Source organism: Callorhinchus milii, unplaced genomic scaffold (genome assembly GCF_018977255.1).
Source record: "Callorhinchus milii isolate IMCB2004 unplaced genomic scaffold, IMCB_Cmil_1.0 Scaffold13, whole genome shotgun sequence".
In the NCBI taxonomy this organism is placed as follows: domain Eukaryota; kingdom Metazoa; phylum Chordata; class Chondrichthyes; order Chimaeriformes; family Callorhinchidae; genus Callorhinchus; species Callorhinchus milii.
In genome coordinates, this window is record NW_024704754.1 from 18,223,722 (window position 1) to 18,246,578 (window position 22,857).

Sequence of the window (22,857 nt, forward strand, 5' to 3'; positions counted from 1 at the left end):
CACAGAACATACTGTAATAAAGTGAAATGGCTGTGTATCGTGTGGGCGAGATTTCTTCCCCTGTTTTCTGAAGAATTGTGGACCCCATTACGTTCTTCGCAGAATAATTATGATGTGCTTATCGCTCAACCCCTCCTCTGCCCTCCCCCCTCACCACCCCCCCACTCCCCTCACCCCCCCCCCACACACACAACCCTTAGGTAACCATCAAGCAAAACACACCATAACGCAATATAAATGTTTTACTTTCATAAATATGTAAATACTGGTAAAGTATTTATGGGATAACATTTTAGCTGCGAATTGAAAATTCTCTTTTTAGCTGTGAAGGAATAAATGATGTGAGATGCGCTACAATGCAATGCAACCATTGTGATCGTTCCTTCTGGCAACGTCTTATAATCCTTTTTGAATTGCCCTGCTTCGAGAGAAAAGCAATAAAGACATTTTTTTTTTAAAAAAAGAAAAGAGATTTATTTTAATGGACCGAAGACGTGTATTAAAAGTTGTTCCCCCCTGAGTTATATTACAATTCCCATTGCCGCTGTTTCGCTGCTTTGCTCAATATCTTCCCGTTTCAAATCACAAAGGTTATTACCGAAGTTCAAATGGTCCTCATTCTCAGCTGGAATCTGTTTTGCTATTTCACAAGTGCAATTTTCTCTCGCTTTCACCATTCGCCGCTATGCGTCGAGTCCTATAGGGTAGCGGTTAGAAACACTCGCCTCACAAGCGAGGGGACCTGGATTCGATTCCCAGGTGGGGTAAAACCTGGGCGGAGCACGTTTCCTTACTCCACACGCCTCTGTTTACCGGCAGTAAGTAGGAACCCGGTTGTTAGTCATTTGGCGGATCGCTTTCCGGGGGGAAATAATAATAATTTGGTCACCAATCCACGACTGCTTGTGGGACACTGCAATTTCTCCTAGTCCAGTATCTATCCAATTCACTTTTGAAAGTTACTATTGAATCTGTTTCCTCCGCCCTTTGAGGCAGTGTGTTCCAGATCATAACAACTCTCTGGGTAATAAAAAAAGTCTCCTCATCTCCCCTCTGGTTCTTCTGGCAATTATCTTAAATCTATGTGCCAAGGTTCATATCAGTGAATGTAGCACAGATCCCAACAACTGTCTGAAAGGTTCTGTTGAGGATTGTATTCACGGCACTTGGCATTCCCACAACAATAATCATGAAAAATGGTCTCCATTTATCTCGTGGCATCTTGGCGGTGGCTTGTTTTAGGGTTTTTTTCTTAACGTCAGATTAAACCTGCAGCCAAGGTTTGAAGACCGTGTGTGAAATATTCATCTTTCCAAATCTGCAACACAGACACTAAGATGTTGGCTGGTAATATTGAGTCTTGAGTGAAGGAGGCAATTTGTTTTTTTTTATTCCTGGATTCCTTGTTTGCTTCTCGTACCATTTGTGAAGCAATATTTTACTCTGAAAATACATATAATTTTTGCTCTCGCTTTCTCTCTCTCTCTGAATTGTAAGGAAGTGAATGACATGTCGGAATGCAGGCGAATACAATATTTCCTGCTTTGGGCAATTGATTTAAAATGTATTGTGAATTACGTCGAAGGCGAAAGGTAACTGGCTTCAAACTCAAGGAAAATGGGCTGGAAATGTGACATCCAACTGTGAGGAGAAAATAACATTTATTTTTGTGACGCGGATGCCATTTTGGCTGGACGGGGCTATGAAACGTGACCTAATTCCCTCCAGCCGGCATCTGAGCGAACAACATTATTATCATCATAATATTAATTAATAATCCTTGCATTTGATACCGAGCCTCAGCCCATCATTGTGATGTCTCAAAGGGGTTCATAAGACATACGGTAAAGTGCTTGGGTGTGTGTGTGTGTGCGTGTGCATGAGTGTGTGCGCGTGCGAGCATGCGTGTGTGCGCAGGTGTGCGGACACAGGCGCGTGCGCAAGAGTGCGCGCGAGTGAGCATGTGTGTGCGGGTACGCGTGTGTGTGTGTGTGTGTGAAGGCATGTGTGTGCGTGTGTGCGTACATGTATGTATTTCATGGGCTCACCAGCTCCCGCACTGAAGACAGACACTAACCAACTCTGCCCTTCCCTCTTCGCTCTGTGCACAGACACCAGTGGATTAATGAGCAAATTCCTCTTTAATCAGATGACTATGGATTACTGAAGCAGTTGGATTTGTGTTTTATTTATAAATTAATTATCAAAGGTGCCATCTGCTGCCTTGCCGGATGGCCTTCCGATCTCGAAGCTGTACTGAGCAACCGAGAGAAAGAGAGAGAGAGAGAGAGAGAGAGCGCTTCGAGGAGGGGAGAGAAAGCAACAAAAAAATGACATTTGTATCATGCCTTTCACGTCAGGACGACGTCCCAAAGCAGAGAAATCTCTGACACAGCCTCTTTTGTTTATTTTTATTAATATTACTTTTAGAATCCTGTCACAGGTTGTGCGTCCATTGGCGGATCGCTTTCCCGGGGGTATCAATCCCATCCAAGACAAAAAAAATGTGGTCACTCAATCCACGACTGTTTGCGGGGACGCTGCTGGGCGCAATCGGTTGCCGCGTTTCGCCCACAAAATATACAGTCAACTCGCTTTACGGTATATCCTGTGAAGCGCTTTGAGACGTCTCGACGATGTGATAAGGCGCCGTATCTAACATAAGAATTATCATTATTATTATTAATTCCAGGCCACCATTAACTGACTAAATGACTGAATGAATTTGCTAATGAGAGCTCGAGAACAAAACCTAACGAAGAGGAGTGAATCTGAAACTAATTACATCTGTATTAAATTCTGCGATGCTAATGAGAATATCTGACGTCCTGAGTGAAAAATGGGCTTTATTCTAATCACCGCCTGGATGTTTGTTTAATTGAGACAAACTGCAAACGGCTGCATTTGAAGGAAAACGTTTTGCAAGGTGTCGGAGCAGAAATAATTCCCGTTTTCTTCGATGAGTCCACTGTCCTGACCTCAAACATCCAATTTCCCACAGGGTCCTACGCCAATCAGCCCCCACAGTCTGAGCTCTCAGTACAAAGCCGCATTTCGTCCGTAACATATACAGTCAATTCACTCTGCGGTATATTCTGTGAAGCGCTTTAAGACGTCTCGAAGATGTGATAAGCCGCTATAGTCAAATGCAAAGATTATTATTAAAGAAGGTTTCCCTGGTTTCGACCAGTGGAGAAATCTCAACTCCAGGCTTGCCCATAGGATTTTACACTGTGTATGTGTGCGCATGTGTGTATGTGTGTTTCACTCTGTGCGTGTGTGTATGTGTGTGTTTCACTGTGTGTGTGTGTATGTGTGTGTGATTGATTGTGTGTGTTTCACACGATGTTTGTGTGTGTGTGTGCAGTTCAGGGAGGGAGAGATGGTGGGAGAGAAGCAGGGAGGGAACGGAAAACGATCCACAAATTTGTAGAGTTTGACTCCTCCTGAATGGACGAGGGTTGCGATTTCCCTGGTCAGCCCAGCCCTGGATTTCCGAGCAGGCAATCTGCACATGGAGCAGAGAGGGAGAGGGATGGGGGGGGGGGGAGAGCTGATTCCCGCAGTGAGGGTGGGTTTTCTCTACTGTGTGAAATAGAATGATTTCACATTGACTTTGACTGCTACAAAAGAAATGTCAGTCACCAATAAATTATAAATACCTTTAGCTGTGACATGACCGGTTACATGATAGTGAGTGAAGACCTGTGTGCTCCACAATGCTAGCGGACTTGTTGTCAGTTAACCCTTGCCTCATCCCGTCTCCGAGAAGTCTCAAAGAGCTTTACAGGTTACACTGCGAAGCGAATTGGCTGCATCTTCGGTGCGCGAAACGCGGCAGCCAATTGCGCACAGCAGCGTCCCCACAAATAGCCGTGAATTGAAGTGACCACATTATTATTTTTAAAATGATTTGTTTGAATGTCCCCACGTCCCTCCCTCCCCTTTCCCTGCTTACCTCCAGGGTTAACACCCGCTGGGTTAATTAACACATCGCTTGTGACTGAACATATCAACCCCCACCCCCCCCCCCACCCCCCACACACACACTTGCTCTCTCTCAAGGATTTGTAGCTGTTGAGAAAGCACTTCCCCCTCCACCCCACCCCCTCGCCCCGTGAAATATGATTAAAATCAGGTTAAAAGTTGATGTTAAAATATTCAGACTTTAATGGTACTAAAAAATTCAGTTTAAATGATTGTTGCACCACATTTCTTCCGCGCTGATTCACAGCCTGCGCAATGCCCTCGATCCTTTTTTTATCCTTTCCATGTCAAGTAATGCATTTAAAGGTTCCCTTTCCAACCGTGCGAGGCACACATTCATTTTGCCTTCTACCTGTTACGGTAGTGCTCCTGTTGTTTTGAGTGGGGGCAAGGAGTCATCCAACTCAGCTCCTGTTAACCCTGCAAGCCAGGGCCGTAACAGGGAGGGTGGTCCTAGCTGGACAAGCAGCAGGAAAGCTGGCCAGACAGGGCTCTCGATGGCAAGCTGTGCGGTTTAGCTGGTTAGACTCCAGCAGTTACTCCAACGCACACGCTGGTCTCCCCCCCCCCTAAGCCTTGGCTCTCGCCAACCTGCACCTAATACATTCTGGTTATTAATAAGGTTGGTGGAAGAAGGACTTTAATTCTGGATGGAGCCGTAGTTAAGTAGTTAAGTACTCCTGCAGAGGACATCAGGCGAAACTGGTCGGTAACCTTTTACTCAGAGAGTTGTTACGGTCTGGAATGCACTGCCTGAAAGAGTGGTGGAAGCAGATTTCAAAAGGGAATTGATAGGGACTTGAAAGGTAAAACATGTGCAGGGCTATGGGGGGAAGAGTGGGTGGGGGCTGTGGGGCTAGTCAGTAGCTCTTTCAAAGAGCCGACACAGGCACAATGGGCCGAATGGCCTCTTTCTGTGCTGTAAGGTTCTATGATTCTATGAATTAATTGTAGCTCGGGCTGGGTGTAAAGTCTTTCAGCAAATCTTGTGTTGTGACGGGCACAGATATTTCCTGGAGCCAGGAGAACATTGCAGTGAGTGGGAGGCATCCTGATTAGCTCCTGTTTGCGGGGACGCTGCTGTGCGCAATTGGCTGTCGCATTTGGTCCACAAAATACACGTTCAATTCACTTTACGGTGAATCCTGTGAAGCGTTTTGAGACATCTCGAAGGCATAATGAGGCGCTGTATCAAATGCAAGGATTATTATCAAAGGGAAGCATTAATTTGTTCCCATGATGTTCCAGGCAGTTTTGGGATAAGCCTGGATGTTAAACCCAGAGTTGTATTAATTCCTAGTGAATGTGGATTCCCCTCTCCACAGTCAGTGAGGGGAAAAAGCTTTGCATATTAAAAAAAAGCATTCACATGCAATTGCAACTCCCCTCGCACAGCCCAGCAAGTCAACAGCTCATCTGCACTTTCCTTTTCTGTTGTACTCTCAGGCCCCGGGGGGAATTTGGGGGAGAATGCATTAAAACCGCTCGATTCTTGTTTGCAGTCTTTCATCCTGCCCAGCAGTCCCTGGCATCGTAACTGAGCAAAGGTTTTATCCAGCAATAATCTCGCTTGTGTTCCTTGTAACATCTGTCCAGCCTCTTTCCATATTATCTGTGTGTTAATACCACCTAGTGTTTATACGTCAAACCCATTATCTTATTGATTCACGCATAAATTATGGGCTTCCTCCCCAACAAACATTCACTCCACCGTGTCTCCTGCGAAGCGCTTTGAGATCTCTCAAAGATGTGATAAGGCGCTATATCAAATGCAAGGATTATTATTATCAATAAACCGTGGTCACTGAGCTAACGTTACTCCATTGCACAGTTATATAACATTATTTTCTTTTGTTCTCGTTAACGAAGAGATTCCCAAAGTTAGGTGTTAAAAATTAACAGCGAAAAAGGGGTCTGGAGTTGAGAATGGGAGGATTTTCTTCCCGTTTAGGGCCGTGCAAAAAATGTGCCACCAACAACAACGATAAAACAACAACAAATTGCATTTATGCTTGCGGCCTTCACCTCAGAAGACCATCCCAAGTTGCTGGACAGTGAAGGGTTTGGACCCGAGCTGAGGATTAGATTCAGGAGGGGCGGAGGGCAAAGTGGGGTAGGGGCGGGAAGATGACCAAAAGCGCAGTCAAAGAGTAAAGTCTTGAGACAATCCACGAATGTTTGTGGGACACTGCAATTGGTGGCACAAAAGGTACATAACAAAGTACGCATTCAATCCACTTTGTCGTCTGCGAAACGCTTTGAGATGTGTCGGGGACGTGATAAGGCGCTGTATCAAATGCAAGGATTATTATCGTTATTGTCTCATCCTCCCCATCACAACGTCAAGATGTCCTCTTAAAACGAATTGGCAACACAGATCAGCATTGTTCTTGCCCCACTGCTGTGTGAGAGAATATTTTCTCTCTCTGATCTCTCGTGCCACTTTTGAGCGTGTTAATTTGGACCCTTGGCTTCCGATTCTGCTCTGATAGTTTGCTTGTATCCACATAAATCTCCGGTGTAAATAAATACACTCGCATTCAGGCTCATTCATAAACGTGGCAGTGAGTTATCACCTAACTTTCCATCTGTGCCGTGTGTTCATCAATTTAATTTAACTTCCGAGGGCTGATCCATAGAATATTTGTAGAAAGTGCTGAAACATAGACACAACATTGACACAGTATTGGCAGTGCTGATATCAGCTGAGCCATCATGTAGCTCTAAATCGACTGTAGGGACTTGGTGTCCCATCGCTGTAATGTTTAACCTTTTTGATTTACATCGCACTGCATGTTTTATAGACCGAGCTTTGATGGACAGTCTAGGTGGCATGCAAACCAAATGTTTGCTTTTAATAAATTAGGATTTGTAGATCTAACAAAGTATTGTCGACCTGATGGATCTTCTCTGCTCCAGCATATGCTACGACTACTCCTAATAATCCTCGCGTATGATACAGCACCTTATCACGTCGTTGAGACACCTCGAAGCATTTCAAAGCACATACTGTAAAGTGTCTTTTGTGGGAGAAACATGTCAGCCAATTGCACATAGCAGGTGTCCCAACTGATTATTCTTTTTTTGAGGGATTATTACCCCAGGAAAGTTAATCTGCCAATCAACTGACAACCGGGTTCCTAATTACCGCTCGGTAAACAAAGTCGTGCGTGCGGAGTAAAGAAACTTGCCTGAGGTCTCGCCCTGGCTGGCAATCGATCCCAGGTCCCTCTCGCTTGCGAGGCGACCGCTCTAATCAATATCCATCAAAAGGAGTATATAGATCGGTCTGCCAATTGCCTGTGATCTCGTCCCTTCTCCCCACTCCCCCCCACCCCACCCCATTTAATAGTCAGTAAGTGTCCCTGGAGTCTGCAAAGGATAAGCAATCACATCCCCTCTTTTCTTTATAAGGGGGAAAGAGTTTCATTGATTCCACATGAAAAAGACCTTGTCTTCACACGGCAGACGCCCGAGTGTTTCATGTGTTCATTAGCCGCGGGAGGATGAGATGTGCAGCGTTATCGCATCGCATTCAAGGGCACGTTGAAATGTCACAAACCTCACCCCTTGAATGAAAAGTAACGGGCACTTGGGCACCAATTAGCAGAACTCTGGGATAGACAGGGAGGCAGGATTGCCATCCCAGGCTGTTGGCCGTGTGGCTTCATACAAGGAAGAATTGGTCTCAAATGGGTCCCATGGATTCAGTTCACTTCACGCCACTCGGCAGAGAAACTCGACTGATAATAACATTCAATACCTTGGAGGCAGCTCAAAGGATGGCAATCGAGGGCAAAACAAGTCTCGTCAGGAAAGGGGAATGGGCGCTCGTATCTAAAGATAGAACTCAGTCCTGATCAATGATCTACAATAATGAGCAAAATGTTTTTGACTGATACCAAAAGGCGTTCTGCTTTGATGTGCTTTCTTCTGATCTTTTTCCGCCAAATGATTCTGTGCAGGAGCGGAGGCAGGGCACGCTGCTCAGGCTATACATAGAGACCCTTCCCACAACCTGTTCCCTTCTAGGCCTTAATGAGCACGAGTCCCGTATTGGAGGCCAGCCATGACTTTGCGTCTATTTCTGTCCAACCCAACGCCCCCAAAAATAAAACCGCAGGTTCATATTGATGTTTAACAGTGTCCGGAATCTTGCCTGGCTTTTCGAGCGGAGTCTGTAACTCCATCCGGTCCTTTGGTGTGGTTTGTTTTGTTTTTGGATTTAAATTGACCCAGAATTGGTGAATCTTTCTGAATCCGACTCTTAGCTTGGTCTCCAAATCCCTCACTCGTCTACAAATCCCTTCAGGCCCTGGCACCTCCCTACCTCTCTGACCTCCTCTCTCCCCACTCCACTCCTACCTGCTGCCTCTGCTCAGCTTGCTCCGTCCTCCTGCTTATCCCACATCCCTTCCACTCCATACGAGCCGTGTTTCCCGCCACGAAGCCCAGAAGCTTTGGAACTCTCTCCCCCAATCCCTCCGCCTTGCCCCCTCCTTCCCTTCTTTTAGATCACAACTGAAGACCTTCCTCTATGACCGTGCTTACCATCACCTTCTCCCTCCCCCCCACGGCTCGGTGTCAGGCTCCATTAGACGCTCTGAGACACTGCCCCACATGAAGGGCGCTGTGTAAATGCAAGTTGTAAGTCTAGGTGGAATTTAAGGCCTCTGATTGTCATTCCTTGCTCGAGAGTGTACCCACTGGTGGACGGACGTTGTGCGAGCTTGGCTCAGTGAATCACACACTCTCCACACTCACGGTGACCGATGTTCTACAGAGTGAGAGACCGGAGATGGATCAGTGCCCATGGAATTGCAAATCAGCAACTTTGAGGTGAAATGGAACATGGTTTGCAGGACACTGAGGCTCGTGATACATTTGGGGAAACTCTTTTTCATTAATCTTAATGGGCTAATTCATTAGTGATTTGGCAAGGAATCTGTTTGAATCAGGGTTTTGTGTCTTCACTAAGTGTGTATCTATATATATATATATGTATAAAATATGAGCAGTTGGCAGTTTTTCATCTGTTTTTTTACCCCGTAACTAAAAAAGCAATCGGAAAAATAAAACACAACAATTTTTTTTATCACTTGCAAATAAAAACAGTGGAGGGATACACCAAGCAACAGCTGGTTTGTGAAAGGTGCCAGATTACCACATCTGTATTCCTAAACAAGAACAACTTGTGTTTACCATAATAATAATAATAATCCTCGCATTTATACAGCGCCTTATCGTGTCTTTGAGACGTCTCAAAGTGCTTCACAGAGTATGCTCTAAAGTGAATGCACTGTATGTACATTATATGGGAGAAACAGGGCAGCCAATTGCCCACAAACAATCTTATATTCAGCGACCAAATTATTATTATTATATTTTTCAATCCACCAATCGACTAAGAACCTGGTTCCGACTTTCTGCTGGATAAACAGAGGCGTGTGGAGTAAGGAAACTTGCCTAAGGTTTCGCCCCGCCCTTTCGCTACTTATGTAGAGCCTTGCACAATGAGGCGAATTGCCTCAAAGCACTTAACGCCGTGTGTTGGGGAGGGAGGTAAGTGGGGTCTCCTTGGTGCTGAACTGGCTCCGAGGTGACACGTTTGGCTACTGAATGTCAGAATCGAGCCAGCACTCTCTCGGCCTGATATTGATGTGAGTTTGAAGATTTACTTGGAACGGGCAGCCTTGGCCTGCTTTGTTAATCACGCCATATAAATGACACGGAGTTGTCCCAATTTACATAACGCATTCAGCAGCCTGTTGCAGATAGCACCGCGCTTTGCCTTTTCAAAGCGAAATGTAATCTTGACTCGTGGACACAGCGATTCACTTTAATCCCAGCGATTCGGACAGCTCAGTTGTTTTGTGCCTTCACCCGTCAGCCGTTCAGTTCTTTTGAGGTTTATTGCATTTGCTTTGTTGCTTAATCTTTGTGTGTTTCTGCGTGTGTTTGTTTGCTTTGCTACCAGAGATTATTTTACTGAATTGCTTCGGCAGAGCCTTGTACACCTCGATGTGCTGTGTTCTGGCAGGTGTGAGATTGAGAGCATCACCCTGGCTCAGTCAGTAGCGCTCTCTGGGTTCAGAAGTTTGTGGGTTCAAGCCCCACGTCAGTTACGTGAGCTCAACAGCCTCGGCTGGCGGTTGCTCCAGTGCGGTACTGGGAGAGCTCTGCCGTCCTTCAGGTGAGACGTTCAACCACATACCTTAGAAATATACAACATTGTAAAAGGCCAGCCGGATCATTTTTGTATGTCAGTGTTTGCTCGTCAATGAGTCAGTTCTATTTCCTTGCTCTAGACCCTTTATTGTCTTAGATACCTTTATCACTGCAATATAATCCTTGCATTTGATATAGCGCCTTATCACGTCGTTGAGACGTCCTCAATAAACAAACAAAAAACAGATAGAATTTGGTCACTTCAAACCACAACTGTTTGTGGGGAACCCGCTGGGCGCCATTGGCTGCCAATTACAGTGTATCCCGTGAAGCGCATTGAGACGTGCTCGAAGACGTGATAGGGCGTTACATGAAATGCAAGGATTATTATTATCATCATCATTATAGACCTGGAGCACGTCCTCTGCAGATCTCTATGATTTAAACTCCCAAATCATGTCCCTCGATTGTCCAATTCAGGTGTCCTCCAGTGAAACCATCTGTTCTGTGAGAAGTTCCTCGTGTGTTGGAGCCCAGATGGTAGAATTATCCACGTTCCCTTCACCCTCCATGATACGTCAATCTTCGTTTAAAGGTGACGTGCCCACACTGTGTGCAATATTCCAAACCTGGCCTCTCCCATCACTACCTGCCAAGCTGTCCTCGCCGTGCTCTCCGAGTCCAGATCCATATCGCTGTCAGGTAATTAGATGAATCTGCCGCTAGCTGGGCTTGTTCTAGCGCTTTCTTTCTGTTCTCCCCGTCTTGAGATGTGAGGGGACTATCAGGATGCTCGTGTTCGCTGCCACAATTATAGATAAAAGTAGCCGTGATTGACATAAATTGTGAATATACGCAGCACCTTTCAAAACAAGCCCAAATGGAAATGATTGACGTGCAGATTTTTCCAAAAATCAAACACTTTGGTTGTTAGAAAAAATGCACCAGTTCCTTTTATGCATTTGCTATTATACTTTTTAAAAAAAAAATCTCTATTGTTCTGTAGCTCAATGGCTACACAGGCAAACTAGTGCGTAGATTTGATCCCCAGATATAAGATGATAGTATCATTAATAGCAATCCCTTACATTTCTATAGCGGAGGTGGCTGAGCCACAGCTACGCGTCGGAAGGACGGCTCAAAGCGCTTCACAGGGATATGCCGCCAAGTGAAGTGACTGTGTTTTGTGGGCACCTGACTGCCTTCCTCTTCACCTGCACCCCCCCCCCCCCACTGTCAGACGCTTACTTTGATGCTGTTATTCGTTCCGCAATCTCGGCAGCTCCGGATATAAATTGCTGGGAGCGTCAGGGTTGGAAGTCTATCTGGTGTGCGGACCCAGAGCGTTTCCACAATCAGCAGCAATGCCATGTTTGGGTTCTAATCTTCTCTCTCGCATTTCTTTTTAATTATTAGTTGTCAGGGTTGGGTGGTTCTTGACTTACTGGGAGGTTTGGAGAATCAGCAGATTACAAATAGTAATTAGCATCTCCATCCACTGAGGTGTTATTGCAGAAATTATTTGCCGCTCAACAAGCTCCCGAAGTCGCCCAATCTGGGGGCATTTTTTTTAAACTAAATTCAGTACACTTCGTGCGGAAAACAATAATTATAAAGGTATTTTCTGCTCGGGCTGCTTTCTGCCGAGTTTCGCCCACAAAATACACAGCCAATTCACTTTACAGTGTCTCCTGTGAAGGGCTCTGAGACGTCCCGAAGACGTGATGAGGCGCTGTGTCAGATGCAAGGATTGTTGTTATTGTTATTACTGTTTTTGTCACTGAATCCGTGGCAGGAGTGGCCAAGTCTACACAGCAGGAGCAGTAGGGGAGTGAGCACCAGCACAAACACCATGGGGAGAGAGTGGCGGATGGGGTTGGAGTAGAGAGCTCCAGTGGGGCAGCACAGACACGATGGGCTGAATGGCCTCTACCTGTACTCTGTAGGTTCTCCAACGACAAGATTCTTCAATCAAGTCTTTATATTGTTATCAATCAAGGAGCAGATCTCCTTCTGCAGTGCATTCTTTCCTGCACACGTTCTTGAGGTCGCGGTGGCAAGCTGGGTTGGAAGGAAGCCTTGAGCTTGTGCTTAGCGTGAGAGATCCATCAAAAACATAGACCCTCGCTGCTTCACAAGCACAAAGGAATAATGAAGCTCAGCATCAGTGGGACGGTTGAGCAATTGAGCACTAAAACTCACTGGGGGTAACTCATTAGTGCTGCATAATTCTACTTTCTGATCTGGGTAAAGCGGGCTGAGTTTAAAGGAAAATCTTGAGCTTGGCGTAAAGTTAAGGGGTTTGATGTGATTGTTCTGTAAAAAAATTACAATAATAATAACAATAATTTGGTCGCTCAATCCACGACCCTGCCGTGCGCAGTTGGCTGCCGCGTTTCGCCCACAAGTCATACGGTCACTCCGCTTTACAGTGTATTCTGTGAAGTGCTTTGAGACATTTCGAATACATGATAAAGCGCTGTTTCAAATAAAGAATTATTATATTGTATTATATTATTGTATTATATTATTATATAATATGGAAAGGTATAGGTGACAGCTATAGGAGGGTTGGATAAAGCCTGGTACAGACAAGTGCTGAAATTCTAAACAAAGAAATCACAAATCTACCCTGAAAAGATCATTTTTATTATTATGCTTTGATCATAATAAAAGTGGACCTCTCTCCATAATTACAAATGCAAATAAACAACGCAATTTAATATCAAAGCATTTGAAAATAGAAATTCAAACCACTCGTTTCTTCCCCGAGATAACTGTATTCTCCTGTCAACCAATTTCAACAGTGTTTGTTCTGTTTATCTCCCCTTTTCCTCCTCTGAAGACGTGAGAGTTTTTAATCTGATAATCTTTAAATTTGGTTACAGCACCTTTCATGTCAAGAGGACATTTTCAAAGTGCTTCACAGAATATACTGTAAAGACTGTACACTTTGCGGGCGAAACGCGGCAGTCACTTGCGCACGGCAAAGTCCCACAAACTTTGGTTGTTTGTTAAGGGATTTATTACACCCGAAAAGCGATCCGCCATCGTGACTAGCAACTGGTTTCCTATTTACTGCTCGATAAACGGAGGCATGCGCGTGTGTGTGTGTGTGTGGAGTAAGGGAAATTTGCCCGAGGTTTCGCCCTGACCCGGCCGGGAATCGAACCCGGGTCCTCTCGCTTGCGAGGCGAGTGCTCCAGCCACTACTCTCTGGGGCTCCAAATGCGTGCATCTGTCCCTGTTCACACAGTCAGTGTCAGTGCTCCAGGTCACTGTGTTATCCAGACCACTTGTCCGCTAATGAATCCAATAGATCAGGACAGATGTGTTAAGAGAAGTATAATTTATTACCTGTTGACTGCAGTAAAGTCACAAATGGATTCTTATGTGATGGAGTCTTCCCCAATGGGACTTTGTACGATTGTGTTTCTGTATCGATCTGGCGCTTGCCTTATCAATTCTCCCTCACTCTCTCTCTCTCTCTCTCTCTTTCTCTCTTTCTCTCTCTCTTTGCCAAGGATTCCGTGGAATAATAATAACCCGCGCCCGTCATTCGAGGGACCCGAGTTAATTCCAAACTAATCTATTGCGTGATCTAATAGGGTGCTCGCCTCCAACAGAAACGAGCACTGTAAAGCCATTAATTATGAAAAAACTCAATATCACAAGCTGGTAATAGATGGTGGAATGCTAATGGAGGGGAGGTTATCTTACTTTCTTTTCCAGTCATAAGTCATTAAGAGGCAAAGCTGTGCTCATCAGATGTGCTCATAAATCATGGATCACCCCTGTTGACTTCCTTCATCACAATCTACATCATGTCGGTTAAACATTTACAAAGGAGCCTTTGCTTACAAGAGTGGACAACAGCTGTAAATATTGAGTGGTCAAGCAGTTGATATTATAACACCAGTAACAATAATAAGCCTGGCATTTGATGCAGTTCCTTATTGTGTCGTTGAGATGTCTCAAAGCTTTTATAGGACATACAACATCACACAGCGCTCTTTACGTGAGATACAGTCTCAGTTAACTAACCCTTAACGGTGGTGGAGGACACCGCCAAGCCGGGGAGAGGGAGGAGGTGACCGTCAGCACAGTCCAAGAGGAAGGTCTTCAGGCGCGATCTGAAGAGGGGGAAGGATGGGGCAAGGCGGAGGGATTGAGGGAGAGAGTACCAAAACTTCGAGGCGTAGTGGCTAAAAGGGCAGCTGCCGATGGTGGAGCGGACAAGGGACAAGCTAGAGGCCGCAGCCAGTCGAGTGGAGGCAATGGTGGAGTGGGGTGGGGGAGTAAGATGGTTGGATTGGTAGGGAGGTGCCAGGGTGTGAAGGGATTTGGAGACGAGCGAGAGTTATCCTATATAGAGTGGTGTGATTGCGGGTATTTTGTGGTCCAACATGGGCAGCCAATTTTTGCTCACAGCACCATCCCCACAAATGGAGTGAGCGACTGATTTTACTTGTTGGCAGGGAACCCCGGAAGATATCTACCCCGGGGCTAGGAATACAATCACCGGAAAGATTCTATACTTGACCCACTTATTAAGGAATGCTGCTGAGAAATGATACAAATCACACCACGTCTCCATCATAAGAGGTGACCAGTCTTGGCACGGACACTCCTGCCTTGCCTTCAAAATCTTTCTTAAAAAAAAACTAACCATTCAGCTCTGCCTCAGGACAATTTCCCTCCTATTTTCCATCTTGCCCCAGTTACACTCAGTCTCTATAAAGTGCTTCAGACATCCAGGTGAAAAGTACTGTATAATAACAGAGATAATAATAATAATCCTTGCATTTGATACAGTGCCTTGTCACGTCTTCGAGACTTCTCAAAGCGCTTCACAGAATATACTGTAAAGTGAATTGATTGTGTGTTTTGTGGGCGAAACGCGGCAGCCAATTGTCCCACAAACAGTCGCGGATTGAGTGGCCAAATTCTTTTTAAATTTAAATTTAACGCTTGCATTTGATACAGCGCCGTATCACATCTCAAAGTTCTTCACAGGACTTTACAGTGAATTGTAGTGACTTTGTGTTTGTAGAGACATAAATGCATTTTGTTCCCATTGGTGTACATTAAAGATCCTGTAATACCCATGGGAAAGAGAAAGGAAGGAACTTTCTCCTGGTGTCCTGCACCACAACCTACCAGATTAACTTGTCATTCATTTCATGGCTCTTTGTGGGATCTTATTGTGTACAAATTGGCTGTCACGTTCCCTTACAACCACACAGTCACTACACTTGACAGTAATTTCCCTTTCGAAATTACTCTAAAAATTCAAATTTCCTTTTCCTTTCTCTCCTCGCCACTTTTTAACGAGTAATTTATTAGCCGAAAGATAAAAGTTTGACTGTTTTTAGAATTGCTTCCATCAACTGCTTGTCCAGCTACGTGAGTTAGACTCAACACTGAGTGAACTGTCTACCTGACGAGTCGGAGGGGGAGTGGGGGTGCAACAAGATTGGGTCAAACAAATTCAATTCAGCAAATCTCATTAACATGGCTTGTCTGTCAATTGAAAATTACGGTTGGGAAGATAATGGAATTAAATTAGCTCCGAAAAAAGACCATCTGGTTAAATTGTGGTCTTTCTGTTGTTGGGGTGCGTGGGGGGGGGGGGGGGGGTAAACTGTGACAATAGTTGAAGCATTTAATTAAATGCAGGTCTGATGGGAATTTACAATTGTTAATAGTCAGACAATCCATACAAATGAATTGCTATTTTATAACGCAATGACCTCCTCACTGTTCAGTTCCTCTTTAAACAATCGATCACAAAATACACAGTCAATTCACTTTCGCTGGAATAATTCTGCGAAGCGCTTTGCGAGGTCTCGCATTTGATACAGCGTCTCAGCACGTTGTCGAGACGTCTCAAAGTGCTTCACGTGACATACTGTAAGGTGTGTATGCCGTGGGCGAAACGCGGCAACCAATTGCGCACAGCAGCGTCCCCACAAGCTGCCGTGGAGCGAGTGACCAATTTTATTTGGTGAGGATTGTCGGCCAGGACACCGGGAGAGAAAGAGAGAGAGAGAGAGAGAGAAACTCCCTTCTCTTTTTGAACAGCTCTGCGGGATCTTTAACATCCACCTGAACAGGCAGACGGGGAGTGAGGTTTAACGTCTATCCGAAGGACAGCGTCTCTTACTCTGTCTCCCAAGTTCGCGTAGTGAAATAACTAGTTTTGTGACATTTTATCAGGGCTGTTGCCACGGTTCCTCCACACTGAAATGATTTTCTTTGAGAAATTAAATTAGGCATCCCCTATGGATTTTTAAAAAAATGACACGATTAACCCAGAGAAGCACTTTAATTCAGCAGAGAGGGTATTAAATTCAACCTCTAAATATTTAATTGTGTTGTCCTAGACCCAATCGTTATGGTAATTTTTAGATATGGTCCTAAGTGCGTTTTAAAGAGGGTTTTTTTTTCCGCTTGATTCCTTACGCAGCCGCGAGTGCTTCATAGCAACCTGCAAATCGTACAGTGTCACAGAGCAAGAGGTGACACAGTGATTGTGGTGATTAAAATGATATGTTTTTAAAATGCCCGCATGTATACACAGTCAATCCCCTTTACAGTACATTCTGTGAAGCGCTTTGAGAAGTCTCGAAGACGTGATAAGACGCTGTATCAAATGCAAGGATTATTATATATATATATATATGTGTGTGTGTGTGCGTCCTTCACTTTTTAAACCTGCTTTGAACCCTAATCAGGAAATGTATCTACAGGGTGTCCACAAAGTGGTGAAATGCTAGGCCAGTTTCCTTACTCCACACGCCTCTGTTTACCCAGCAGTAAGTAGGAACTCAGTTGTCATTCAAATAGCAGATTGCTTTCCGGGGGTAATAACCCCTCCACAAATAAAATCTGATCGCTCAATCCACGACTGTTTGTGGGACAGTGCGGCGTGCGATTGGCTGCCGTGATTCGCCCACAAAATACACGTACAATCACTGCACTATACGGTATAATCCGTGAAGCGCTTTGAGATGTCTCAACGACGTGATAAGGTGCTGGCGAAGAGGAGGGTCTTGAAACAGGCCTTGAAGGAGTTGAGGGAAGGAGGGAGGGAGGGAGGTGAAGGAAGTGTGAGATGGAGATGGAGTTCCGACACCAAATTTCCGCCACGTCTGAGACAAAAGACGTGAAAGGGTAAAAATCAATTCACTTAAATTCTAATAACTTCAACACGGCTTACATAAATTGGACTTGTTAGCATTTCGAGTTATTAAAACACAAGCCTGGGGGTGTGGGATGACTATGATTGCTTCTGACTGCAATTTGAGAGGAACAGAATCTGAAGGGTCCATTTTGTGGCATGAATAATTCAGCTTTAATTCCGTTCTGTGATGTTTAACTAAATCACAGTCACCGGCTTTATTTATTTTAATGCAGCCATTCTCACGCAGCGCCCGCCTCACCCTCACACTCTGGAAGGTTTGAAAAAATATCAGCCCGTCTTCGGATTAAAGCACGTCTTTGTGTGTTTTTTTTAACTCAAAAAAAAAAGTCAGGAAATGAATTATTCAATCGGAAATTAATATATCGCTCGCTTTTCGTTTGGTGTTTCAATCTGCAGACTAGTGAAATAATATTTGATGTGTTTCAGAGACTTGGGCAGGTTGTCACAAGTCTCAGTCTCACAAGGATTAGGTGCCCGAGGTCTGAAATTCCTCATATTCTCAGCCTTAAGAGTGCCTTCTTCAAGTTTTAAGGCTGTGTCAAATTTTGGATGAGTCCTAAAGGCAGTTTTCATTTGAAACTGTTTTTTTTTCCTCTTCCATTTTCTTTGAGGTTACGGAAGATCAGTCCCCAAATAAAAACTGAACGAGCTGAATGGAATTCAAGATCCTCGTCCTTGCCTTCAAAGCCCTCCATGACCTTATCCTTCCTACCTCTGTGACCTGCTAATGCCATATCAACCTGTCCGTTCCCTCCGCTCAGCTGGCTCCGGCCTGCTCCACGTCCCCCCGGCCCAGCCCGGCCCACCCCACCATCCGGGATCAGCCCTTCAGCCTCTCTGCCGAATTGTGAGTTTCATTTGTTTAATGAATTTAATGAGACGTCAAACTCAGGCCCTGTCTGTGCTCTTGTTTAGACACTATTGGGAAAGAGAAGGGAGTTTCTTCCGGTGTCCTGGCCGAAATAACCTCCAGCTGCTCACCAACAAAACACAGTCATTACATTTTACAGTATATCCTGTGAAGCGTTTTGAGAGCTCCTCCCGACATAACGTGAAAGGCACTGTATCAAATGCAAGGATAGATATTATCCGTGTGGGTTGCTGAGCGCCACGTTTGCCCTCAAAAGAACCGGTTACTAACCTGAACAGCAATTATGGTGAGGTACTTTGAGATGTTTCAACATGATAAGGCACCACATCAAAAGCAAGCAATCTTATTTATTTTTGCCTTGTGTTAATGTCCCACCCCACCCCTCTCCACACCCAAACCCACCCCTCTCCCCCAAACAAAAACCCCTTAAATTGTCCTAAACTGTCAATTTGAATGCTGCGTGCATTCATTGCTGCCAACCCAATGACTAATCCGACTTCAATTGGGTTGACGTTACGCAGTGCGCTGAGCAGCAAAATAATGGACAATAACATTAGGCCCGGATTTAGGCTGTGCCTTTAATATTGAAAGTTGGAAATTTAAGCCGCAACCAAAGGGTCATGAATTAAATAGCAGATTTCCGGCACAATCTGACCTGCTTACTGCAGTATAAAGCTTTTTAATTACATTTTGGATCTCGGCACGTATGTACATCTGGGCTAGAATGTTTTTTTTTCTAGCACTTCAATTTATCTCGAGGATTGTTGGCCAGGAGACCGGGGCAGAAACTCCCTCTCGTTTTCCCAGAGTGTCACGTCCCATTGTGTAATATCCCTCAACAGGCGGGCGAGACGGTGTAGCTGCAAAGTCATCAACCTGAAACGTTACTCATTTTCCTCTCTCCATAGATGTTGCCTGACCTGCAGTGTGTTCCCAGCGACTTCTGTTTTTATTTCGAGACAGTGTAGAGTTCTCCTGTTTTCATTTGGGTCTCGTGTGTTTCCCTGGAAGCTACTCGAGTTCACTCACCAATTTCGGGACAGTCGTCAGGAAGTATTTCTTTACCCCCAGAGGGAACAGGAGGAGCCCATTCAGCCCCTCAAGCGACTGGAAAAAAGGGCTCCCAGGAAGGGAAGGGGGTTAAGGCCAGGACAGTGGGACTTTTTGAGAAACAGCTCGATGGTGTGATGGGAGAACAGTCAGCTTGTGTGTGTGGTGAAGGGATGAGATCAAATGGTCGAAGGACCTTCTGCATCCTTCATCATGGAGATCTGTAGCGTAGTGGTTAGAGCACTCGCCTTGCATGTGAGAGGACTCGAGTTTGATTCCTGAGCAGGGAATCTAAGGCAAGTTTCCTTACTCCGCACACCTCCGTTTACCTAGCAGTAAGCAGGAGCCTGGTTGTTCGTCGATTGGCAGATCGCTTTCTGGGGATAATAATACTTTCAAACAAAGTATTTTGAATCCACGACTATTTGTGGACCACTGCAGTGTGCAATTGGCTGCTCACAATGTACAGAGTCACCGCATTTTACAGTATATTCTGTGAAGCACTTTTAGAAGTCAGAATGGCGTGGTAAGCCACCATATCAAACGCGAGGATTGTGATTATAATTATGAAATTGAAGCATTTGCTACAAACCTTGCTCCATGTTGAACTGCAAGACAAAATTACCATGAGAGGCTGAGACTGGGCGGAACTTGGAGCTGGAGATTTGTTGGTATACAGAGGCGATTTATTGCTATACTTTCTCTGCCCGTCAATGTGTGAATGCTTGATTACTGTTATTGTCCTTTCATTTTGTCAGGCAACAAAGTGCAAAGCGAGCATTCAATCCCAATAACAAGGTAATGTGGCAATACAATGCCGCCAATGTTCATCAGAAAACCTTTCACCAGCATCAATTTTGAAGCATAATTACTCAATAAATTGGTCATCTTTCTGTGCTCTGACTGCCTGACAGACTGACCGCAATTTCACAGAGATGTTGATTAGAATGGGCCGTTGCTTGCTGCTGAATTACACCTCAAACCGACTGCGCAGGACTGATTTTCTATATCGGAACATAGGAATAGGAAGAGGCCATTCAGCCCCTCAAGCGTCTTCCGCCATTCTATTAGATCATGGCTGATCTGTACCTCAACTCCAATTACCCGCCTTTGTTCCATATCCCTTGATACCCTGATCTGCCAAATATTTTCCACCTCAGTCTTGAAACTGTGAATGGATCAGCCGTAATGCACAGCCTTTTGGGGAGGGAAAGAGGTCCAGATTTCCACATCCCTAGATACTGGAGCTCGGTTTAACGTCCCACCTAAGGAGGGCACCCCCGACAATGCAGCCCTCCTGTAAGCCCGTTGAGACGTGTCAAACATGTGATAAGGGCGTTATATCAAATGCAAGAATTATTATTTTCGTTACTTGGCGCCTGCGACTCGCGTTCCGAGGAGCTATCCCGCGTGAAACGCGCTGCATCAACGGGAAGACGTTGTTGGGTTTATGTTCCGTTAAGATCTACGTTTCTCGCATTTTATAAGGCACGGCTTTCCCCCCCCCACCCTCTCTCTCTCTCTCTCTCTCTCTCACACACACTCACACACACACACACTCCCTCACCTCTTGTTAAAGTGACAGATCTCAGAAATGTTATTTGACTCTCTCTCTCTCTCTCAGATCCCTTCTCTCTCCGTTATTAAAAGCGTCGGTGGCTAAATGACAGTTGCAGCCTTGCATAGTGACAAGCCAGTTGACGGATGATACCCTAGCCACCCAGTGAATGTGAACAGACACGTTCTGCTGATCAGCAGCACGGAAGGTGAAATACTAATGGATTATACTTATGCACATCCAGAAACATATCAGTTTGCACCTCGAAAACAGAGCGAAAGCTGCGAATGTAATCATGCCCTCGGCTTCACTGAGATCCGCTGACTCAGGGAGATTTGAGTGGGTAACTGTGACGGCTCAGTCTGAAGATGGGGGAGCGGAGAAGTGGCTGGAAAGCGAGTCCGGATGGGAATGCTGGATTGGAGAGTGATCCATGTCCCCCGCCCCACCATTGACGGTCAGGCCTTCAGCTTTTCTGTCCCCACCCTCTGGAACTCCATCCCGGAGTCCCTCTGTCCTCGCCCCCACCTTCACCTCCTTCAAGATCGATCTCAAGACCTTCCTCTTTGACCGCGACTTTGGTGACCCTCTTACCCTTACCTTGCCCTCCTACCCCTCTTCATTCCAACCCCCAGCTCAGGCACAAACTCTTAAATTAACTGTCCACGTCTTGGGACGTCCTAACGGCATGAAAGGCACTTTTAAATGTAATTTGTTGTTGTTGTTGTTTTTAGAGAAACCAGGAAAGGGTCTCTTGATCTGTAGAGAAAATAGAAACTACTTCACAGACTGTAAAGTTGGTATTTGTGGAGGAACCCTACAGCCAATTTATGCGCAGAAGTGGTCCCACAATAATCGTGGATTAATTGACCGAACTATTATTATTATTTAAGGGATTGTTACCCCTCACTACCCCCGGAAAGCGGTCCGTCAATCGACTGACAACCGGATTCCTACTGACTGCTCGGTAAACAGAGGCCTGTGTGCGGAGTAAGGAAACTTGCGTAAGAAACGGAGTAGAGTTGGCAGTCCTGGGAATTCCTTGTCAAGGCACAGCATCAATTGATGGGAATAGTCAGAATTAATAGTCAAGCCGCAACCCTTCTCACGTACAATCGTGTCTATCGATCGGCAGTTGGCTTGTGAAAGGTGCTTTGAACCCAACACGGAGTCAAAGTGTGACAGAAACCCAGTCGCCACTTTTACGGCATTGTTCTACCCCGCAGCCCCCAGTCACTCCCCCCCAACACCACCTCCAATAAGCAATTAGCCGCCTGCCGCAATTAACCTGTCTTTTAATTGAAATCAATATCTGTCCTCACGAAAGGTTGATAACTCTGCTTGATTTAAAGCCTTAACTTCCCCGGTTGTTAGAGGTCAGCCGTGCCAGTTGTTAAAAGCACCACCGCACAAGCCGAGGATTGTATTTCTTCCAAATGGCCTGTTGGGTTGATTGTAATGTAGTGTAATGCAGTGTTGTGTGGATTCACAGAATTATACAGCACAGAAAGAGGCCATTCGGCCCATCGTGTCTGTGCTGCTCTTTGAAAAGAGCTTTTCCAAATCAACCCCACTCCCCCGCTATCTCCCCAAAGCCCTGATCAAATCCACTTCCCCGCTCTCCCCCCGCAGCCCTGATCAACCCCACTCCCCCGCTCTCACCCCATAGCCCTGCAAACTTGTCCTCCCCTAATAATTATCTACTTCTCTCTTAAAATTTGTTATTGAATCGAACATGTTTGTCCAGGGCACACAAAGCATCCTGGAGTTCCCACATAGCCCACATTGTGCATGCAACCAATCTTAGCTGCGCAGTTATATTCCCAGACATATTTTATATTATTTTAATATAACTATTATATATTTTATAATTATGCATCTCTTTCCCCCTCTGCACCGAATTCCCACTCGCACCAAATTCCTTATCAGAATTCCCACTCTCACCAAATTCCTTAACAGAATTCTCACTCTGTTCCACCTCACTCAGTTCCCTCCTCACATGGCTGGGCTCTCTGC